The sequence below is a fragment of the Odocoileus virginianus genome, chromosome 11, assembly GCF_023699985.2.
Source record: "Odocoileus virginianus isolate 20LAN1187 ecotype Illinois chromosome 11, Ovbor_1.2, whole genome shotgun sequence".
Lineage (NCBI taxonomy): Eukaryota > Metazoa > Chordata > Mammalia > Artiodactyla > Cervidae > Odocoileus > Odocoileus virginianus.
The window spans coordinates 19,831,702-19,855,096 of record NC_069684.1 but is presented as its reverse complement, the minus strand read 5'-3'; the positions used below and the strand labels follow the sequence as shown (position 1 = coordinate 19,855,096).

Genomic DNA, 23,395 nt, shown 5'->3' with positions numbered 1-23,395 from the left:
CTCTTGAAAGCTATAGTATTTGCAAGAATTATACTATCCTTACAATCAAGGAGTAGGCCAGTAGGAAATTTCATCTGCACTTGTTCTTTCAACAAATGTTTGGTCAGTTCTGAGCATGTCAGGCTTTGGGTTAGTTGCATGTTTTATAGAGGGGACCATCTTACAGAGATGGACAAAACAAAGTGCTTGGTGTCAGCTAGCTCATAACCAAGACAACCCTGACAGCAGTGACCATGCAGGTTGGTCAATGCGGGGACAGCGGCATGCCCAGGATACTAGGGAAGTCTTGGAGTGTGGTCAGAACAGGTCCCAAGACCAGGTGGCACCAGAGCTGTGTCCAGGAAGAGCAGTAAAATTTAGACACAGTGAAGAAGCAGTGATGTGAAGCAGAAGTAAAAGTCATTGAAATATGACAGCTCCTGAGCTGTTTGGGAACCAGATTTAGTTGGTATCTCTAGAATCTGAGAGGGGGCTGAGGATCAGCAACTGAGGCTGAAGAGGCAGCAGGGGCAGATCAAGAAAGACTCTAGCTCTCATGAATGACTTCCCTGGTAGCTCAGACGGTAAAGCGTCTGCCTACAATGTGGGAGACCCAGGTTCAATCCCTGGATCGGGAAGATCTCCTGGAGAAGGAAATGGCAATCCACTCCAGTATTCTTGCCTGGAAAATCCAATGGACGGTGGAACCTGGTAGGCTACAGTACACGGGGTCTCAAAGAGTCAGACACAACTGAGCGATTGGACATTAAACTGAAAGCAGTGGGGAACCATGGAAGGATTTCCAACCAGAAACAAAAATACCATATTAGAACTTTTGGAAATTCACTTGATTAGCAATGTAATACACAGACTTGGGGATCATGAAAGAAGACTGGAGACAAGAAGACTCGTTAGCAAAGGATGGCAAGAAACCAGATGGGAAATTACACAAGGCCTACGCCAAGGACTGCCAGTGAGGATGGAGAGGAGGAGGCCAACTGGTCAGTTGGGTGTGAAGAATGAGTGGAGAAGGAGATGCCACTGAGAACCCCAGGGCTTCTGATTTGACTTGCCAGGTAGATGTTGATATCATACAACACACCATGTAGGGAAAAGGCACAGTTTGAGGAGCAAGATGATATGGGCAATGCTGAATAGGTTGAGTTTCACATGTCCATCTGGCAGTTGGATAGCCATTTCTGGAGCTCAGAAACCAGTTTTATACTGGAGATACGAATCAGCACATGGGTGATCACTGAAGCTCTAGGTTTAAGTTCTACTAGATCAATGGCTTACATACAGTTTTTCTATAGCCCACAGTAGAAATACATTTAATGTCACAATCCTGTGGGCACATACACACACAGATAAATATTCACTAAACAGTACTGACTATTGCAAAGTGATGGACTCTAATAATTTTCCCTCTTATTCCATTTTTTTTTAATGCAGGTTAAATACATACTAAGTGGGTGCAAACTTTATTTTTTTTCATTTATTTTTATTAGTTGGAGACTAATTACTTTACAATATTGTAGTGGTTTTTGCCATACATTGACATGAATCAGCCATGGATTTACATGTGTTCCCCATCCCGATCCCCCCTCCCACCTCCCTCCCCACCCCATCCCTCTGGGTCATCCCAGTGCACCAGCCCTGAGCACTTGTCTCATGTATCCAACCTGGACTGGCGATCTGTTTCACACTTGATAATATACATGTTTCAATGCTATTCTCTCAGAACATCCCACCGCAAACTTTAGTTTAAGACACATACTCCTAGACTGTAAACTTCTTGTGGCAGGGACCACATCTTACACAATTTGGATTCCCCAAAGTAACTGTTATTAATATAATGCCTTTCACCTAATTTTTGTGGGAGGAAGGGAGGGGAGAAGGGTTTTCTGATAATTTTCTCCTAAACTACAATGACATCTTGTCTCAATTCTCTTGAGCTTTTATATACAATTTCCATTTTTTTCCCACACATTTCCAAGATGAATGAAGAATGAATCACTAGAGAGTTCCCTGGATGTCCAGTGGTTAGGACTCAGTGCTTTCCCTGCTGTGGCCCTGGGTTCAATCCCTGGTCAGGGAACTAAGATCCTGCAAGCCAAATCATTATTGCCTAGGGTGAGATCTGCTTTTACTCCCCTCTGCACCCCCAATACCAACTCCCCCAACCACACCACGCATTACAGGAATGGGGTGTTAACTGAACTGAACTGGCTGAGCAGTGTGCTCACACGTCCTGGCTGCAGCTCTTTCTATGCAAAGATTGCCATGCTCTATTCGACATGACCCATCACAGCTGCCTGGAACCAAAGGGAGACAGCAGTGGCAGCCAACACACACATAGAGAAGAGGAAGTGGAGACCAGGAGGAAACAGAAGCTATGAGCAAGCTGAAGGCAAGAGGAAGAGAGGACAGGACAGGTTGCCGAAATTAGTTGGTAGGGACAGGAGCGGTTGAAGAAGCAGCAGAGAGTAGTTGAGAAACCGTAACAAAGCCCTAGAAAAGGGCGCTGTGGCCAACTTCTGCTCACAGGGACAAGATACCCAATTAAGCTGTGATGCATCCTGAGTAACCTTCCACTCCTCTGAGAACATTTCAGGCTTTGTGATGGCTGGCTTTTCATAGATTTACCTTACTCCATGAGGCCTAGCTGTCGTAAATAAAGTCCCCACTCCCTCACTTTTGATGAATTTTTAAAATTCTTGAGTTGTAGAAAAGTTGCAAGACTAATAGAGAGAACTCATTTTCTTTACCTAGAATCATCAACTTTTAACATTTCGCCACATTTCCTTTGTGTCTTGGTTTTTTTCTCTGAAGCTTTTGAAATCAGGATGCATATATCATACTCCTTTGCCTCAATATTTCACTGTGTATTAGAACAAAGATAATTTTCTTCTACAACCACAGTACAGGCACATTCAGGAAATTTTACACTGATGTACTACTGTAAAAGTCTGTGTTTCTACACCAGTGTTGATTGCAGCATTTTTCAAAATAGCCAAAAGGTAGAAATAACTGAAATATCCATCAGGAGATGAATGGATAAGCAAACTGTGGTATATGCATACCGTGGGATATTATTCAGTCTTAGAAAGGAATGACATTCTAATGTATGCTACAACATGAATGAGCCTTGAAAACATGATGCTAAGTGAAATAAGCCAGACACAAAGGACAAATGTTGTATGATTCCACTTGTATGAGGTACCTAGAAAAGGCACAGTCACAGAGACAGGAAGTAGAATGGTGGTTACCAGAGGCTGGGAGAAGGAGAAAATGGGCAGCTACTTTTTGGTGGATATGGAGTTGCTATTTGGAAAGATGAAAACATTCTGCAGATGGATAGTGAGGATGATTATATAGCATTGTGAACACACTTAATGCCACTGAACTATACACCTAAAAATAGTTTAAATGGTAATTTTGTATTTTATCTCAATTTTTTAAAAGTTTCAAATTCTGTGACTTGTTCCAATAATGTATTTTATAGCATTTCCCCCTCCAGTTCAGGTTCACCCATTGCACATGTAGCATTTAACTATTATGTCTCCTTATGAAGGTGATGGAAAAAGGCAATGGCAACCCATCCGGTACTCTTGCCTGGAAAATCCCATGGACAGAGGAGCCTGGTGGGCTGCGGTCCATGGGGTCGCTAAGAGTCTGACATGACTGAGTGACTTCACTTTCACTTTTCACTTTCATGCATTGGAGAAGGAAATGGCAACCCACTCCAGTGTTCTTGCCTGGAGAATCCCAGGGACGGCGGAGCCTGGTGGGCTACTGTCTGTGGGGTTGCACAGAGTCAGACATGACTGAAGCGACTTAGCAGCAGCATGAAGGTGACGAATTCATTCCTGTTGCCTCGACTTTTCCCATCTTAACCTTGCAAATGTTGAATCCTGGGAAACCACTCAGTCCCAGACAAACAGGGATGGTTGGTTACCCTACTCTTTAGTCTCTTTTGATCTGTAACTATTCCTCAGCCTTTGTCTTTTATTGCCATTTTTAAAGAAATTGGTTCAGTTATTTCATAGAATATTTGCCCGTTTGATTTTACCTAATGTTTTCCCAGGTTATGCATTTCTGGTTGGGGTACCATTTTAGTAATGTTGCATCCTTTCAGAGTACCTCAGAGTCACAAGTGTCCCTTTGCCCTGCATTGGCATCTTAATTTTTATCATGGACAAGGTGTGGTCCAGTTTCACAATCATGGACTTACTACTTTCTTCCCTGTACATTCTTTTTTTTTCTTCAGTTTTATTGAGCTATAATTGACATATGGGCTTCCCAGGTGGCTCAGCAGTAAGGCATCCACCTGTGGATGCGGGAGACGTGGGTTTGATTCCTGAGTTGGGAAGAGCCTCTGGAGTAGGAAATGGCAACCTACTCCATTATTCTTGCTTGGAAAATTCTATGGACAGAAGAGTCTGGTGGGCTACATTCCATGGAGTCGCAAGGAGTTGGACACGACTGAGTGACTAAGCTATACACACAATTGACATACAGCACTGTATAAATTTAAGGTTCACAGAATAATGATTTGACTGTGGTGACCACAGATGATGAACACAGAAAGAACATGCATCATCTCACATAGATACAAAATTAAAGAAATAGAAAAGTATATTTTTTTCCTTGTGGTAAGAAAGATTAGGATTTACTCTCTTAACAACGTTCATGTATAACATATAGCAGTGGTTGTTATATTTATCACGTCGTACATTACTTCCCTAGTGCTGATTTATCTTACATTTGGAACTTTATACTTTTTGAATGTTTTCATCCAATTCTACTCCCAAGCCCCCATGTCTGGTAAACACAAATCTAATCTCTTTTTCCATAAGTCTGGTTGGTTGTTTTTGAAGAATAATTGACATACAATACTATGTTAGTTCCTGGGACACAGCATAGTATATTTCTATACAATTTCCTATTCTAGATATTTCTATGTATTTCAAAATGATCGCCATAAGGCTAGCTGCCACTCTCCCAATATATTTTTAAAATAAACATTTATTATGGTATGTAAATATTCCTCACAGCCTGAAAGAGCCTGTTAATCGTTTAGTTGTTCTGACTCTTTGCCACCCCACGGACTGCAGCCCACCAGGCTCCTCTGTTCATTTCCTCCTCCAGGGGATTTTCTCGATCCAGGGATCAAACCTGGGTTTCTTGCATTGCAGGCAGTTTCTTTACCATCTGAGCCACCAAGTAAGCCCTGAAAAGCCTGAGAAGAAGCTAAACATTTGATAGAAAGCATCTGACAGCATCCTTGAACTTGACAGAAGCAAGCATTTCAGGATCTCCTTTCCACTGTCATCACAGGCCACAATAAACCACTTTATTCCCACTCCTTCCCTCTTTGGCCACTATAAGTTTTTTTTAAATTTATCTTTATATAATTTTATTTAGTTACTTTTGGCTGTGCTGGATCTTCGCTGCTGCTCAAAGGCTTTCTCTAGTCGCAGTGAGTTGCGGCCACACTCTAGTTGTAGTGTGCAGGCTTCTCACTGCAGTGGCTTCTCTTGTTGCAAGGCATGGGCTCTAGTTTTGTGAACTTCAGTAGTTGCGGCAAGAAGGCCCTAGAGCATGTGGGCCCAGTAGTTGGGGCACATGGGCTTAGTTGCCTCTTGGCATGTGGGATCTTAGTTCCCAGACCAGGGATCGAACCCATGTCCCCTGCATTGGCAGGTGGATTCCTAACCACTGGACAACCAGAGAAGTCCCACTGAGGAGAAAGACTTTCCAAAATGCAAATACTTTCTGAGGAGAAAGACTTTTCAAAATGCAAATACTTGTTTCTCTACAACCCCCTCTTTTTAAAAAATTCTTGGCTCGACTGGTGAAGAGTGCAAGTCCTCCTGTTTGAATTTGGTGCCTTGATTCTCATTCTTAAAGGGAAGAGTGTTTTCTTGTGAAAAGCACAATATTTATGTGTAGCAGAGACCTCTACCCTTTTTTATTGACAGCCCCAACTGCCTTCAGAGTTGTTGTATATTTATTTAGAAAGTGATCGGTTGAGATGAACCCATCTTCTTTATGAATTACTCAATCAGGTAAACAGTGAACTCTTCAGAAGCACTAGCAATCACCGGAGGCAAGGCTTTGTGGGGAAAGAGGTGGATGAGCAAAGGTTTCAGAGCTGTTTGAAGGACACAGAAGCCTTCAGAACCTGGGAGCACTGTGACCTGGAATTCAACCATAGCCCTTATCACAGGCCAACATGCCACAGAATCTATTTATCTATTATGTTTTCTGCTTGTTCTCTACCTCTATGTGCTAAAATGAAGAAACCCTCTGAAGCCAGGGAATCTTAATTTTTGTTCATAGACTGTGGTGCTCCTCCATAGAGGAGCTCATTCAATTAAAATTTATTGAATGAATGAATGAACTTGTTCATGAATGAATGAATGAACTTGTTCATGGATGTAATTAACATAATAATGCCCCTGATTGCACACCTAAAAATGGCTAAAGTAGTAAATTTTATGCTGTGTATATTTTGTCACTTAAAAAAAGTTTTAAAAAGTCATCTGACATGAGTAGTCCTGGATCGTTCATATACAGTTGACCTTGAACAACACAGGTTTGAGCTGTGCAGTTCCACTCATATGCAGATTTTTGTTCCATAGTAAATACTACAGTGCTACATGATCTGCCATTGGTTGAATCCATGGTTTCTGAACTGCGGATATGGAGGGCCTTATAGGTGGATTTGCAACTACAAGGAAGGTCAGTCCCCCAACCCCCTTCTCCACTCCTCACATTGTTCAAGGCTCAACTGCATTGGAAATTACCACAGTATAACTGTTCTACTAAGGAATCAATCCAGACTAGTTCTTCATTCCAAGAAATGATGGAGGATCAGTCAGTTTCAAAGCCCCCTGACGCAAGTTTTTTCTTTTTTATCCTACTAATCATGAAATTTCTTTTTAAAAAAAATGATTTATTTGATTGACTTTTGGCTCTGCTGGGTCTTCGCTGCTGCTCAGGCTTTCCTCTAGTTGCAGCGAGCGGGGCCTGCTCTCTAGTTGTGGTGCACGGGCATTGTGGTGGCTTCTCTTGTTGCATAGCACAAGCTTAGGATGCTCGGGGTTCAGTAGTTGCAGCCCGCACGCTCTAGAGCACAGGCTCAGTAGTTGTGGGCTTAGTCGTTCTCCTGCATGTGAGATCTCCCCAGCCTAGTAATTGAACTTGTCTCCTGCTTTGGTGGGTGGATTCTTTACCACTGAGCTACTAGGGAAGCCCAACTCAGGTTTTAAGTTTTTAGTTTTATTGGGGATGGGGGGCTGTGTGTGAAGGATGAAGAATAGCAACCCCTTTTTGCTTATAATCTTTTCTTGACATTCTCCTAACACACACCTCACTATCATTCCACCAGAGATTTGAAGAATGGAGTCTTTGAACCCTAAAATTAATGACAGAATAGTTTTGCTTTTCCCATTTCACATGGGGAAAGGCAGGAATTCAAATTCAAAGGTGAATTCGCATTTTCTGCCAGTATTCCTGGTCATCCACCTTCAGCTGAGCACTAGGGTGCTGTGGCAACAGGGAGCTTGGAAACCGCCTGGTTGGAAAGTATTGCATGTGCCTCTTCTGTTCTCAGATCCTTCTTCCCCAGCAGTGACGAGCCCATGCTTGCCAGTGATGAGGTCTAAAAAGCACAGAATCAAGAATTACAGTTCAGAGAAGTTCTGTGAGACAGACTGGACAGGGAAGATGCACCTACATTAATGGTCCACTCTGGGCAATTTTCTGCTTTAGTGTTCACAAAATGCTTTGTGATCTGCAGATAAATGTGCAGGCTCTGCGAAGTGGAGCATACAAATGGCTCCTGGTAAAAGCCTTGAGGATCAAAGCTATTTTCTCTCTGCCCTTTGAACTATGTAGTTTACTTTTTAAATTTGAATGCTTTCACACAAGTTGTGATGATGACATGAGTGCGAATATACCATGCCCCTTCTGAAAAGATCCTGACGTAGAAAAGTCTTCACCCCAGCTCTGACTCTTCTCTGAGGCTTGGGAGGAAAAGAATGAAAGGGATGCTCATTCATACAAGACTTTGAAAATACATTGGGCACTCAGTTAAAAATACTCTATTAAATTTGACACCTAAGTCAATAACTGAGGAAATAGTAATGAAAGAGATTTTATAAAAGGTAGAAACGATGAGTGCCAAGTCCCATCATTTACAAATTTTCTGCCTTCTGTGCAAATGTGGATTCAGATGAAGAAGCAATGAGCAGATCTGGGACATCTTTGTACTGTTTTAAGTGTTTTTACACATTTTATGTCATTTAACTTATAGCCATATCTACATGTATCTATGTAGATTAGGAAATTGTGACTCTTTTCTTGAGGCAAACGATTTGGCTCTCAACTAAGAAATTTTCTCTCTCTCCTTCACTCCCATTTTTTTCTTTTATGAATTATAGAAACAAGCCCTTCTTACTTTATCTTAATGTTATGCTTCTAAGACTCAGATACATTTTTCAGGATTGTTAACAAGTAGAAAAAGTATGTTTGTGTTATAAGGTTAATTATGTCAAACTTTAATTATACCAAACACTGAGCCAATATTTTTAATAACTATATTTTATTGTAACTATACATTTTAGTTAGAATGTCACTACTGTATTTAGTTTAATTGTATGTTTTGATTCTGAATTGCAATAAAAATGCTGGGTTTGAGCTAAAACTGTCACGGAAGTGGGTAGGAAAGTTGCAAAGAAAGTCAGGATAAGTACTATTCAGTGGGAATCAAGCTTTTAGAAGAATGGAATATTCAACTTGCCCCTCACTCCCAACAAACTCAAGACACATTTTCCAACTCTCATTTTGGTAAGAAGTGTCAATGACCACAGTGGCTGTATGCAGATTATTTCAGAACATAACCTTGATTGATGTGAGTAGTGTATTATTAACAATTTTCATTCTAAGCAAAACAATTTAGCAAAAAAATGTAGATAAAGATAATTTTTAAAGTATTATACTAAATAATACATAGGTCACTGCTATATGACTTATTCAATAATATAACTCCACTCAAAAACTTTTATGTACACTCCCCTTCGTGTAGAGACTATTTATTATTGCAGTTCCCACTCCAGTGAACATAATAAATAACTGTGGAGTTATTAGAAGTTATTGATCAGTACCTCTGGAGGTATATATAAATAGGTAAGTTTCAGGAGAAGATAGAGGATTCTGTGTATATGAACTATAAGAAATAGGAATTTATTAGCATGTAAAATCTGGAGCACAAATATCTGAATTTCAAGAATCTGTTCTAACACTTAATAACTGTATGACCTTGAGGAAATTCATTTTCAATTGTAACACAAGGAGAAAAATATTACTTTCCTTCCAGCACTGCTGTGATGTTTTGAGAATAAGTGATAAGGAAAAACATTTTTTCAAGCTAAAACACCATAGATAAGTTATAATAATAAATACTTTTAGCAAGATTCAGACTTTTGTTTCCATTAAAATTTTTATCTAAAAATAAGTTGCCAAATACTCATTTAAAAAATCAGAAAAGTAAATATAAGGAGAAAAAAAATCCATAGTCCTGCCATCTTCCTTCACCTTCAAGTCTTGCTCAAATATCACTTTTTCGGTGAAGCTTTTCAGGACATTGGGTTTAAAATTGTTGCACGACCATCTCTACACACATGAACACTAGGCACTCACCGACTATAGCATTTTGGGTCATGTGACCCATTATTTAATTTATTTGTGTACTACCTATATCCCTCAGGAATTTGAGCTACATAAAGTTAAGGACTTTTTTCACTTTTTTCACTGTTGTATCCCATTGTCGTCTCTAACCCCTGTCCCCTAGTATTCCATAAACGTTCGTTAAAAAAAAATCAACAAATCTAAATACAAGTACTATAAACACTTAGATGTGTTTCTGGCAGTGTTTTTAAATTTTAAATGCAGTGAGTGTTGTTATTTTTAACCTACAGAATATAAGTAACATTTATTGAATGCCAGATACTGTGCTAAGGATTTTACCTACTATTTTTTCTTGTTTTGTTTTTTTAATTTTTACCTACTGTTTTAAAATTTACTATGTGAACAACCCTGAGTGATATTATCCGTGATTTACAAATGAGAGAACCAAAGGCTCAAAGTGTTAGGCAATGTTGTTCATCATCAAGCTTCCAGTAAATTAAAACTGGATACAAACCAGTGTGTGACTTTCACAACATCATTGTGCTCTGGAGTTGTACTCTTGCTGTGCTTTTATTTGTATCCATCTTTTTCTACTTCCTTTTATGTCCTAAGTATTTCCTCATGTTATCACGTTTAATTTCCTACTTCAATGGCCGAAGCTAACTGCATATACAAGGCTCATATTGGAGACAGCAGTAAAATGTGGTGGTGGCTGATGGTCATAAATATCTATCCCTTAAGTGTTCAGTTCTGAGCTTTACCTAAAAAATTATATTTAATCTAATATCTGTGTTTGCCTAGAAGCCCCTCCCTATTCCTGTCTACTTACTCACATTTGTATTAGTTGGAATTCCTGGACTTAACCTATCTGCTCAAGCATTTTGCTTTTTAGGGGGTGATTTATGAGAGAATGCTGAACTGACTCAGATTTGAAGCCGAACAGCTAAGCCTTGGAAAGCTGTCAGTTGGACCCTGGCCATCAGGGCTCCCTCGCCATCTCCTGCCTCTTAGTGCCTTGCTCTCAGACCAGCTTCCTCCATGGGAGTACAAGACATAGCTGCCTTGGATGGACATCCTTGCAGCTCTTTGACCAAAGAAAAAAGGAATATCTTTCTCCAACTCAAGTTTGAAAGATATTGGTAACAAGGCACTGGTTGAACTGGTTGGGACCCTGTGCCTATCCAGGGATGGACGGATGTGCCCAGGGGAGTGGAGAACAGAAACTGACTCAGCTTGGGCTATGTGCCCTTTCTCTGAAGCACTTCACAGTTAGTAGCCCTCACATGATTTTAAGGGTCATTTCCCCCCAAAAATGTCTGTTCTGAACAAAATATTGAAAGTTCTACTATACTTCAACCAAATCGAACGCCACCATCTTCCCTAACCACTTCAGGCCTCATTCACTCTCTGTGAAGAAAAATTCATGGAACACTTATCATGTGGTAGGCACTGCTAGGTTCATTTGATCAGTCAACAAGGTTTATTCTCAAGTACCATATATTAATGCATATATATGAAATCTGGAAAAATTGATGTAGATGATCTTATTTACAAAGCAGAAGTAGAGACACAAATGTAGAGAACAAATGTATGGATACCAAGGGGGAAAGGGAGGGAAGGGATGAACTGGAAGACTGGGATTGGCATATAAACACCACTAATATTATGCATAAAACAGATAACAAATGAGAACCTACTGTAAGCACAGGAAAGTCCACTCGGTGCTCTGTGGTGACCTAAATGGGAAGGAAATCCAAAAAGGAGGGGATATTTGTGTATGTTTAGCTGGTTCACTTTGCTGTAGAGTAGAAACTAATACAACATTATGGAGCAACTCTACTCCAATAAAGACAAACAAACTAACAAAACCCGCAAAGTCGATTCCTTTGCCAGCCTCCTATGCCAGGCATCTTGCTAAGCTGCTGGGGACCCAACAGTGAGCAACAGGTAGATCTCTACCCTCTAGAACTTATACCCTGTGGGCCTGACAGTCAATAAACAAGTAGATAAATGACACAATCATAGATTGTGAGAAGTCATAAACAGGGTGCCATAATAAGAGAGTAATGAGGGTAGCTATGGGGAAGGGGTCTGCAGAGCTGATAATAGAACTACCACCCAGCTCACAGAGGCTGAGCCCATGAAGGTCTGCTAAATTGAAAGAGAAACTAGAAAAAGGAATGTCTAGCTTAGGGTAAAAATAAAGGAAATTTTTTGAATGTTAAGAACTGCTGGTTAAAGGAGGTCATACTCCCTTAGGAGTTTTGGAAAAAACACATCATTTAACAGTCATTAAGAAAAAATGTGTGACCCTAGGAACTGTAAAGTTCACAAGGCTTCAATACACATTTCAAAACAAGCCCAAGAAATAACAATCAAATGTGTCATTGCTATACAACTCATTCAAAAACAAATCCACAACAAAAGGAGAAAAAAAAAGCTGTTTCAGAGTTCACTTACCTAAGCACCAAAGAACAAAAAGGCTCCTCTGAAAATCCACATGGCATGTTTATTTCTTTAAAATGACTTCACCTCTCCACCCCATACATTTGTTTGTTTATATGCCTAACAAATACGTAAAAAGAATTAAGATTTGTATTCTGAGATTGTTCTCAATACAATATCAAACCACATAGTGTCATGAACTTGCCCTCTCTACACACATAAACATGCTCTCATGCATAAAAGCAGCTTCATATGGAAAAGGTATGAGTTTATAGTCAGAAAGTGCTATGTCCCAATTCTAAGTGGTTCTACCACTTATTAGCTGCGTGACTTTGAGCATCTTATTTAACCTTCCCAGACCTCATTTTTCATTTGTAAAATGGAGATAACAATAATAACTTCATAGGGCGTTCTGATATTTTTATTAAATGAGATCTATGGTGCTAAGCAGTATATGAATCAGAGTAGGCATTCAATAGATGGTATTTATTAAGATTCAGTTTTTGATTAGGCCTGGACAAGACACAATATCATTTTGACTACTCTTGTATTCTATGAAAAAATTAAGTTAGTGTATTTTCTTTGTTTGCTAGTGATTCAGACCACATCAGAAATATTAGTTAGATGACAGCTACTATTTCATTAATAGGTCAGGAATAATTGGAACAGATCCAGCTATGAAATAAATTAAAAACATTAGCAATCTTTTTTTTTTTGTTGTTCCTTCTGCTATACACTAGAATAGACAAGGGATTAGTTTAATTATTTATGTGTGAATGGGAGACCCAAAGAACGTTCAGTCAAGGCAGCCTTTACAGGTCAGAGGAACCTTGGCCATCTGTATGAAAACTCTTGCCTTCCTGTGTGTTCTGCTCATTCTTGAATTCACAGTCTGGCCCAAGGTGCTCTCATTACTCACTCCATCTGCTATCATTGCTCTGGTTTTAAGGAAAGGGAGTTCACAGTTCTTTCGTTACATCAGCAAACAACACTTACTCTGGAATGTCTTAAGTTCTTATCCTTTTATAAATACCTCCAAATCTCCCTTAAATCACACTACCTTGGACATGGAAACCTTGTATCTTACAGTTAGCTAGTCCAGGTCCATTAAAGTAGAAATCCTGCTTGAAGCGATGAGACAATCAATTCTTTAAGACACAGTCAAGTCCTTATGGGTAACTCTAACCTTAAGAAAGGTTTTCATTCAACAGTTCACAGAGGTTATCTCTTAAGAATAGAAATAGAGGAAGGTGAGTAGCAGAGAAGGGAAGAGAAAGAAAGAGGGAGATTTTTACATTTCATTCCCTTAAATTTGGTCAAAATTATTTCTAGAATTACATGGAGTAAATCTAATGCTGCCTCCAAACAACACTTTCAAACCTTCAAAGGCAACTACTTGCTCTTTCTTTGTCTTCTCTTTTTCAAGCTAAAGACTCCTAGTCTTTTAAATGTTCCTCATGTGATAAAATGTGTACCTTTGTTGGCTATTCCTGCATTTATTTCCTCTTCACTTTTTCCACCAGCCCTGATTTCCAAGTGGGACTCCCTGTGGTACTGGATAAGCTGATCCCCTCCCTGCTCCAAGGGTGGAGTTCCCGGCCAGGGCTAACACTCCATTCTCCTGGCCACAGTGATAGCCACAGGGGTAAGCACTTGACTTAAGCCAGTCAAGTTAGAGTAAATCTCAAGACATTAATGCATTGGTTCTAAGGTGTGAGATGGGGGTAAGGATTCTTGGGACCTTGGGAGTATTGACATCTGTCTTAGGCCATGAAGGGAAGGGCCTATATCCAAAATGGTATAGGTGCCAACACCCAAAAAGGAGACAGAGAGAAAAATCTGAATCCTGGTTGCATCAGGTGAACCTACAGCAAAGCTTTGTCTTAGAACAATTTTACTTCACAACTTTGTGGTTTCAGTTGCATGTGTCCAATTCTTACTTTTGCTTAGCTCAGTTTGATTCTAGTGTTTTGTTCCTTGCAACTAAATATATCCTGACTGATACATGTGAGATGGTGGTGTTATGGTTGCCTTCCCTTGGACAAGCTCCAGATTGTCAATGACCCTCTTCCAAGAGCCCCAGAAGAAAAACCTATTATTCTAGATGGAGCCTGACTAGTACAGGTCAGAGAGGGCCTCTCATGAGACTGGACTCAATCTGAGACTGGCATTGGAATTTTGAGCATCCCAATTCCAATTACTCTCACCAGTAAACTACCTATTTTCCCAAACAATTTACCCAAGTGTAACTTAAACCCTAAATACCAGGCCCTTGTAGGGAAAAAGAGAAAAGTATATTTCAGAATATACTTTCTACCTCTTCCTTCCCTACAGAAAGGCCCAATCCCTGCTGGTTCTACTTTATCTTTCAAAATAGAATCACCAAGTCCCTTCTTCAATTTTGTCACATATAGGGTTAAAAAAAAATCTTCAGGTTTTTAAGTATAATCACTATACCTGAATACTTTGATAAGCAAAGTGACTACAGTGTTCTGCAACCTTGTGGAATGATTGCTCCCTAATTACAATGAGCTCCAGGGGTTTCATCTAGGAAAGAAGACAGTGACTGGTCCCCAAGAGGCCTCTGGGGGGATATTTCCCTGGTAACTATACAAAGGTCCGGGTTTGGACCTCAGCTGGGAAAGTTCACAAACTAGATTTTCCGAGTGTATCCCCAGAGGTGCAGACTCAATGATACACTCACACAGGGTGGATGTATAAATCATAATACCAGTGCATTCATTTTTAATTGGAGATGAGCTTTTGCAGCAGGAAACAGATGACCTTAATCTCATTCAGAATACCACACCCTCTTTCCTGAGAACATATACCTGAAAAGTTGGATTAGTAATCAAGACACTTTCTGGGTGAGGATGGAATTAAGAGAAGTTGATTGTCTTGAGGACTTTTTCACTACTCAGGTCATGGTTGACCCTGATCAAATATTTCCTTACATGGTTACATGGGGGAAACATATCTCTCTAGGGGCCAGAAGGACTATGACGTGGATCCACATTGCCAAATTGTTCTTTGCAAAATAACAACAGTTAATGTTTATACATGGTGCTTACCCTGTGGTCCATCGCTATTCCAAACTTCTTATCGATTAACTAACCTAATCTTTATAATGAACCTTAGAGATTTTTGTTATCAGCTTCATTTTAGAGATGGCAACCATGAGTCACAATGGGGTGAATAATTTGCTAAAAGTTGCATTGTTAACTGGGTGGTAAAGCTAGATCCCCAGGTTGCCTGGCTCCAGAGTCCATGCTTTAAATGATTATGCTACACTACCACCACCACCCCCCCTTTTTTTGGCTCTGCTGGGTCTTCATCGATATGTGAGGGGGCTTCTGTAGTTGCAGCACACTGGCTCAGTAGTTGAGGCCTGAGGGCTTAGTTACCCGGTGGCATGTGGGATATTAGTTCCCTGACCAGGGATTGAACCAGCATCCCCTGCATTGGGAGGCAAATTCTTAACCACTGGACCACCAGAGAAATCCCTACACTGCCTCTTGAACATTGTGTTCTTTTATGCTACACACACATCTCTGTTGCTACATCCTACATGCTACATGGGTTACTTCATATCCTATTTGACACCATTCTCTATAAATCTGATTCCTTACAATACTGTGTCTCTGAAATATTTTTCTTAAAAAGTATATATGTATGTGTTAGTGCTAGTCCCTCAGTTGTGTCCAACTATTTGCAACCCCTTGGACTGTAGCCTACCGGCTCTTCTGTCCGTGAAATTCTCCAGGCAAGAACACTGGAGTGGGTTGCCATTCCCTTCTCCGGGGGATCTTCCTGACTCGGGGATCGAACCCAGGTCTCTTGTATTGCAGGCGGAGTCTTTACCATCTGAGCCACCAGGGAAACCCAATATATGTGTGTATATATAGACATATGTATATAGAGAAATTTTAAAGAAAAATAGCATATACCATATATGTGGTGTGTGTTTATAAAATCCTTACTGCTGCCTCTATATATACCAACAAATATGAGCAAAACCATGTACGTATTCGGCGGTTGGCCAGGAGGACAGGAACTTTGTTATATTGAACTAGACAGCATGATGATAGCTGTTAAAATAGCATTCTGCCTATACTTAATCTTTCTCCAAAAAAGGAAATATTTAGTTTCATGGAGGTATTTAATAGTTACAGCAAGAAACACTAGAAAGGAATGAGGAACGTGTATTGGCCTCATGCTCGAAAGTGATGCTACAGTCAGAGGCAGCCCCTCCTGAATAAGGCTCGAGGCAGCACACCCTCCGTCACTCTGCGTTGCCACAAAAGGCCCCGGGTCAGGGCTGGATTTTACTAAGCTAGTCACATCCTTGTTTCACAGGGATTATTTAAAAACAGCTATGATTTTAAGAAAGATTCCCTTGTTACTTTCTTTTTTTAAAATCTAGTATTTTTAAAAAATAGATTAAAAATTCATATGATTCCAAAACCCAAATGTACAAAAGTTTATATAGTTAAAAAAAAAAAAAAAAGAATGTCTCTCCTATGCCTAAACCCCTGAAACTTAGTTTCCCTCTTGGGAGGCAATTATCAGTTCTTTATTTATCTTTCTAGAGGCATTCTATTATCATTTTCTTTTACTGTCACATTTTCCCCCACTGGGACGTTATTGGAAACTTTTTATCTTGTTTTTGCCACGGTTTCCTCTCTTTCTTCCCTGTTTCTTTTTACAGAAGGCAAGGTTGACCTTCCCTGGGGACCTTCTTCGAAATGTCAACTTCTTATTGATGGATATTGGTTTTATCCTGTTTCCAACTCCAGTTTCTGCTCTGGTTAGGAGTCAGTTTGTGTGTGACAGCTGGGGGTCCCAGGCACCTTCCGATGAATGATGGATGGGACCAGGCGGAGCAACCCTTCCCTAATATTATTAATTGTGAGATTTTTGCAAGCTCAAAATTCTAAGAACTGACAGTTGCCTCCAACTGTTACCAGCTGTTAATTTGGCTGAAGTGGTGGGAATCTGATTCCCCTCCAGCAAACACTCTGGGACAATGGCTGGCTTACTATGTATCTTCCTTTACACCCTCTGTGACACTCAATTCTGAATTATTTAAGCCTAAAAATAATATTCTAAACCTATTCCAGAGTGCCCACATCTACCACTGACCATGTAACCCTGCAAGAGTAGGTCCTGGGTTCCTTGGACCCAGACCTTGGTCCTGGGTTCCTTGGTAGGTCCTGGGTTCCCCATTCTTACAATAAGGGAAACTGGGTGCATTGATCTGCCTGCTTCCAGCCCTAAAAATCTTCAAACATAAGAAAAGGATCAGTCAGTAAGTGGTCAATGTCGCAGCAGTCTTTTCCTCCTTCCCTCAAGCCACCTGACACTTGAAGGAATTAAGAATCTGGTCGTGATCTTGAAGCAACACCCAGTGTGTACTTAAGCAATTTTAGAGCAAATGCTAAGGGGTTTCTGCTCTTAGCTTCCATGGCCCTGCAGGGTTTAAGAACTGCTTTATTTCACAGCTGCAAAAAAATTCGCTCCTAATCCCATATACTAGCGAGTAATTTTTCTTTCTCATTTTAAGTTATTATGAAAACATGGGATTTCCCTGGCAGTCCAGTGGTCCAAAGCAGGGGGTTTGCTTTCAATCCCTGGTCAAGGAACTAAGATCCCACATGCCACAGGGTGTGGCCAAAAATTTTTAAAAATAAATGAAATAAATTTTTTTAAAGTTACTATGAAAACAAGCATTAATTTTTGTAAGTATAGAAAAGCAGTAGAAACAAAGCAATCCCCCATTTTAATCTCACCCGTCCTTGTCCAGGTAATCTATAATTCTCACCCAATTTGAAAGTTTAGTTCGAGTCATCAGAGTGACAGTTTTGAGGTATGCTTCATGAATTAAATTTTTCTATTTTTATTTATATATTTGGCCACACCAGGTCATAGTTGCAGCATTCAAACTCCTAGTTGCAGCATTTGGGATCCAGTTCCCTGACCAGGGATTGAAACCCCGCTCCCTGCATAGGGAACATTGAATCTTAGCCACTGGACCACTAGGGAAGTTCCATGCTTGGTGAATTAGGTGCTTCTGTCTGAGAAGGGTGAGCCTGGTGACAAGGTTTTATGAGTGGAGGTACATTGGGTGCCATATTTCCGTGTTCTGAAGCGGAATTTCACCAGGCACTCTAGGGTGTCAATTTCTTAGGACCCAGCTACAAAATCAAGGGGCTTCCCTGGCAGCTTGGTGGTATAGAATCCACCTGCCAATGCAGGAGACTTGGGTTTGATCCCTGGGTCGGGAAGATCCCCTGGAGAAGGAAATGACAACCCACTCCAGTATTCTTGTCTGGGAAAATCCCACGGACAGAGGAGCCTGGTGAACTACAGTCCATGGGGTTGCTACAAAGAGTCAGGCATGACTTACCGACTAAACAACATGAATCAAATTCTCAAGACACTGATTTCTACCCAGACTGACAATACATCAATGTGCACTGGAAAATGTACTTTCACTCAGGTCTGCTGTGTACACATCACCTCTCCCATATAAGGTACCTGGGGAAATTTTTTTTCTGTCAGATTTGATAAGCATGGAGCTAAGATAAGATAACGTATCCAGGCCCTGATAGATATGCTAAGATAGAAAATTCTTCCTCTGCATAAGAGATTCCTAGTATGCAAATGTCTCATCTTTGGCTCACTCACTCCTTGAGCAAACATTCCTTAAGCCCCCCAGCAGATATCCTGAAGCTATTACTGGTTAAGTTTCATGGTCCCTCACTTGCAAGGGTCATCCCTCTTATGGCCATAGGAGGTGCCTTCATAATAAGTTCATACATTCCTGTGTTTTTGTAAAATTTGCAAGAGTAGGCAATTTAAATGTAACTGGTTAAAACTTCCATCTCCTGGCCCTCCTACTTCTCCTCCTACAATTCCTCTGGAGTAGGGTGACTTTGGAGTGGTCGTGGCTACTTTAGGGGTCTGATAAAGGAGTTGAGTTGGGGATGCATTTTGATTGGGTTTAGTGACTTGCAATCACTTCTGTAAATAGTTAAGTCATTGCTGGTTTTCCAGTATCAGAATAGCTACAGGAATGCTTCTACTACTCACTGAGCCAGCCCGCCCAGCAATAAGACTTGAAAGTGCTGGACCAGAAGTCACATTACAGTGTGAACATGTCCTGTTGCATCAGAAGTACATGGAGTGTGGAATGAAAAGATGATTTGAAACATACAGGCAGAAGGTAATCTATGACGCTGAAGGTTTCCTGGTTGCCCCTCTCTTGGTTCAATGTGCCCTATCCCTTTTCTTCTAACACACCTGACACATCCTCTTCAAGGGACTTGAGATTTTTTCAAACCCCAGAAAGAGCCTTAGACTTCATGCTGCCTGATAAATTTTGTCTAGAAAAAATCACCAGGATAAGGAAACATGAAGGGGCCTGGGAATCTGCTCAAAGCAGGGAGAAATGAAAAATACTGAGAATACAAATTAATATGAATTAAATATAGTGGCAATGGAGGAGTGAGAGTATTAAGGGAATGGGAATGAATGGGAAAGGTGTGTGTGGGGGTGCCGGGAAGGGAGGACTTGGCAGACACTGACAAATTCTTGCTCTCCATTTCCTTTTAGAGAAGTTGAACAGATTGTCCCCTTTCCAAGGCCTTCTTTTTGCAAAGTTCACCATGATTGCTTAGTTCAGACTTTATGAGGTACCATGGCATTCCAGTTATGCCTCCCTGATATCATCCAGATTAAATGTGAGGGTTTTTGAATACTTGGTGAAACCTTTACTAAATATTGAGTAGATAGAAAAGAATAGTAAATTATAGATATATGTCAAGTACTCAATCTTCAAGTGTAAGAAAACAAATTAACCTGTGAACCTCTTCCTACCCAATCTCCTCCCCTTCCTCCTTAGAGCTAAGGGCTATAATCTTGTAAATAGCTTTTGTTTCCTTTCCTTTATAGTTTTATCACATGGATTCATTTTTGGTTGTTCAGTTGCCATGTCGTCTCCGACTCTTTCCAACCCTATGGACTTCAACAAGTCAGGCCTCCCTGTACTTTATTTCTCAGATTTTGCTCAAACTCATGTCCATTGAATCAGTGATGCCATCCAAACATCTTACCATCTGTCACCCTCTTCTCTTCTGCCCTCAATCTTTCCCAGCATCAAGGTCTTTTTCAATGAGTCAGCTCTTCTCATCAGGCAGCCAAAGTTTTGGAACTTCAGCATCAGTACTTCCAATGAACATTCAGGGTTGATTTCCTTTAGCATTGACTGGTTTGATCTCTTTGCTGTCCAAGGGACTCTCAAGAGTCTTCTCCAGCACCACAGTTCGAAATCTTCAAATCGTCAGCACTCAGCCTTTTTTATAGTCCAACTCTCACATCCATACTTAACTACTGGAAAAAACCATAGCTTTGGCTAATCAGACTTTCATTGGCAAAGTAATGTCTCTGCTTTTTAACCTGCTGTCTAGGTTTGCCATAGTTTTCCTTCCAAGGAGCAACAGTCTTTTAATTTCATGGCTGCAGTCACCGTCTGCAATGATTTTGGAGCCCAAGAAAATAAAATCTGTTGCTGCGTCCACTTTTTCCGTTTTATTTACCATGAAGTGGTGGGATTAGAGGCCATGATCTTAGTTATTTGAATGTTGAGTTCTAAGTTAGTTTTTTCACTCTCCTCTTTCAGCCTCATCAAGAGGCTCATTAGTTCCTCTTCACTTTCTACCATTAGAATGGTATCATCTTCGTATGTGAGGTTGTTAATATTTCTCCTGGCAATCTTGATTCCAGCTTGTGATTCATCCAGGCTGGCGTTTCACATGATGTGCTCTGCATATAAGTTAAATAAGCAGGGTGACAATTAACAGCCTTGACATACTCCTTTCCCAATTTGCAACCAGTCAGTTGCTCCATGTCTGGTTCTAACTGTTGCTTCCTGACCTGCATATAGGTTTCTCAGGAGGCAGGTAAGATAGTATTCCCATCTCTTTAAGAATTTTCCACAGTTTGTTGTGATCCATACAATCAAAAGCTTTAGAATTGTTAATTAAGCAGATGTCTTCCTGGAATTCTCTTGCTTTTTTCTATGATCCAACAGATGTTAGCAATTTGATCTCTGGTTCCTCTGCCTTTTCTAAATCCAGCATGTACATCTGGAATTTCTCAGTTCACATACTGTTGAAGCCTAGCTTGAAAGATTTTAAGCATCAGACTCTTTGGCATTGCCCTTATTTGCGACTGGAATGCAAACTGGCCTTTTCCAGTCCTGTGGTCACTGATGAATTTTTCAAATATGCTGGCATATTGAGTGCAGCACGTTAAGAGCATCATCTTTTATTAACTAATTAATCATTAACTTTTTCATAGATTCTTGGCCATATTTACCAGTTAGTTTCTTTCCAACCTTTATACTTTAATTTCCTTCTTATTCTGGTCAGAATCTCCTGCATGATGTTAAATAGAACCAATGACAGAAGCACCCCGATCTTGTCCCTATCCTAAAGAGAATACTTTCAGTACGTCACCATTGGATATGAAGACTGCTGTAGGCTTTTTATTAGTGTTCTATGTCAGGCATTCATTACTGTGTAACAGACAATCCCAATGGCTTAAAATGACAAGCTTGTTATTATTTTTCATGATTCTATGGGTTGACTGTAGGGTAGGTGGCACTAGCAGTAAAAAACCCACCTGCCAAGGCAGGAGACATAAGAGATGCAGATTCGATCCCTGGGTTGGGAAGATCCCCTGGAGGAGGACATGGCAACCCACTCCATATTCCTGTCTGGAGAATCCCATGGACAGAGGAGCCTGGCAGGCTACAGTCCACAGGGTGGCACAGAGTCAGACTGAAGCGACTTAACACGCACACGGGGCTCCATGGGGATGGCTTCTCTTTCTGTCCTAGGTAGTATCAGCAGGTCCGGCTACAATCTGGATGAGATCCAAGATGGCCTCACTACAGCTGAGATGGCTGGAAACCTGGGCCCTTTCTCTCCTTCTTGTCTTTCCAGGGCTTCTCTCTCTGGCTGGCCTTTTCGAGCAGGAGAGCATGACTTTCTTGATAGCCTAACTTGTCAAAGTATAACACTTATTGATACTTTCAATAACACAAGAACCTTTGAATATTCTATTTCTAATCACTCCTGGACTTATATGCTATTATGGAAGTGCCTTTAGTCTATATGGATTTAAAAATTTTTTTTTTTATTATAGGAGAGTTACTTTACAATGGTGTGTTGGTTTCTGCTATACACCAGTTCTATATTGTAGTTTAGATTTATGTTTACTCACAAATTTAACCCCTTTTTTGCTCTTAATCTCTTCTTGCATCTCAGACTTTCCTCTGGGGATTATGCTACTTCTTCTTGAAGTATATTCTTTAGAATTTCCTTCAATAAATTGGTTGACCCTCAATTCTTGAAAGAAAGTTTTTGCTAGTTATACAATTTTAGATTGTTTTCTTTTCTCTCTCTCAATCCATTGAAGATATTATTTTATCACTTCCTGACTTCCACTTCTACTGTTAAAATTGATTTCCATTTCTTTGAAGATAATATATTATTACTCATCTTCTTTTAAGATCTTCTATTTCACTTTTCTGTATTTTAGTCACATTATATGTCTAAGTATGATTTTAAAAAATTATTTATCCTGCTTAGGAGTCTTAAAAACTCATACCAAGATATAACCAAGATTGAAATTGGAGACATAGTTGGGGATCTGATTGTGAAAGATTTTGAAAGTGGTACTAAGGAGTTGAGTTTATTCTTCAAACCTTGTAGCTATGCACAGTATATAAAAATTTTGGAAAATATGTGTTCCCTTGCATATATTTAATATATGTAATTTTCATCATAAGTTCATATAAATTCATTTCTTGCTAATAAGAGAATATAATAAATATTTTATAAACTAAAGTAAGGTGAGGATTGACTAAAATTGGAATATGTTTTATGGAATGCTTAAATGTATCAATTTGATATATATTTGGATATGATTATATACTATCTATGTGCTTAATGAATAAAGCATGCTAATTTAAAAATAAATCACAATTTTTACCCATCAGTTTTATTAAATGTGTCTTAAAATTTTTGTACTTTAAAATATGGTTTCATTTAAAACAATAAGAATTACTACATGGTCAGGTGTTAAAGGATTGCACAATAAAAAAAAAAAAAGCATTACTTACCTATGCTGCTTCAGTTGTTTTGAACTTAATCCATCCTAATATGAGATCAACACTGTTCCTAACTTGAAGCTTCACCCTTGACAGAAA

General features: G+C 39.9%; 1 long non-coding RNA gene across 1 annotated transcript in view; it reads right to left on the bottom strand.

Annotated features, from left to right (window-relative positions):
• Positions 1-11,146: 11,146 nt before the first annotated feature.
• The window catches only part of LOC110121618 (uncharacterized), a 34,847-nt gene continuing 22,598 nt past the window's right edge, over positions 11,147-23,395 (bottom strand). Inside the window, exons 2-4 of the long non-coding RNA XR_011490285.1 lie at positions 23,309-23,384; positions 12,136-12,240; positions 11,147-11,411 (exon numbers count right to left, since the gene is read on the bottom strand). This is a non-coding gene — a long non-coding RNA (uncharacterized lncRNA). The remainder of the gene's footprint in view (positions 11,412-12,135; positions 12,241-23,308; positions 23,385-23,395) is intronic.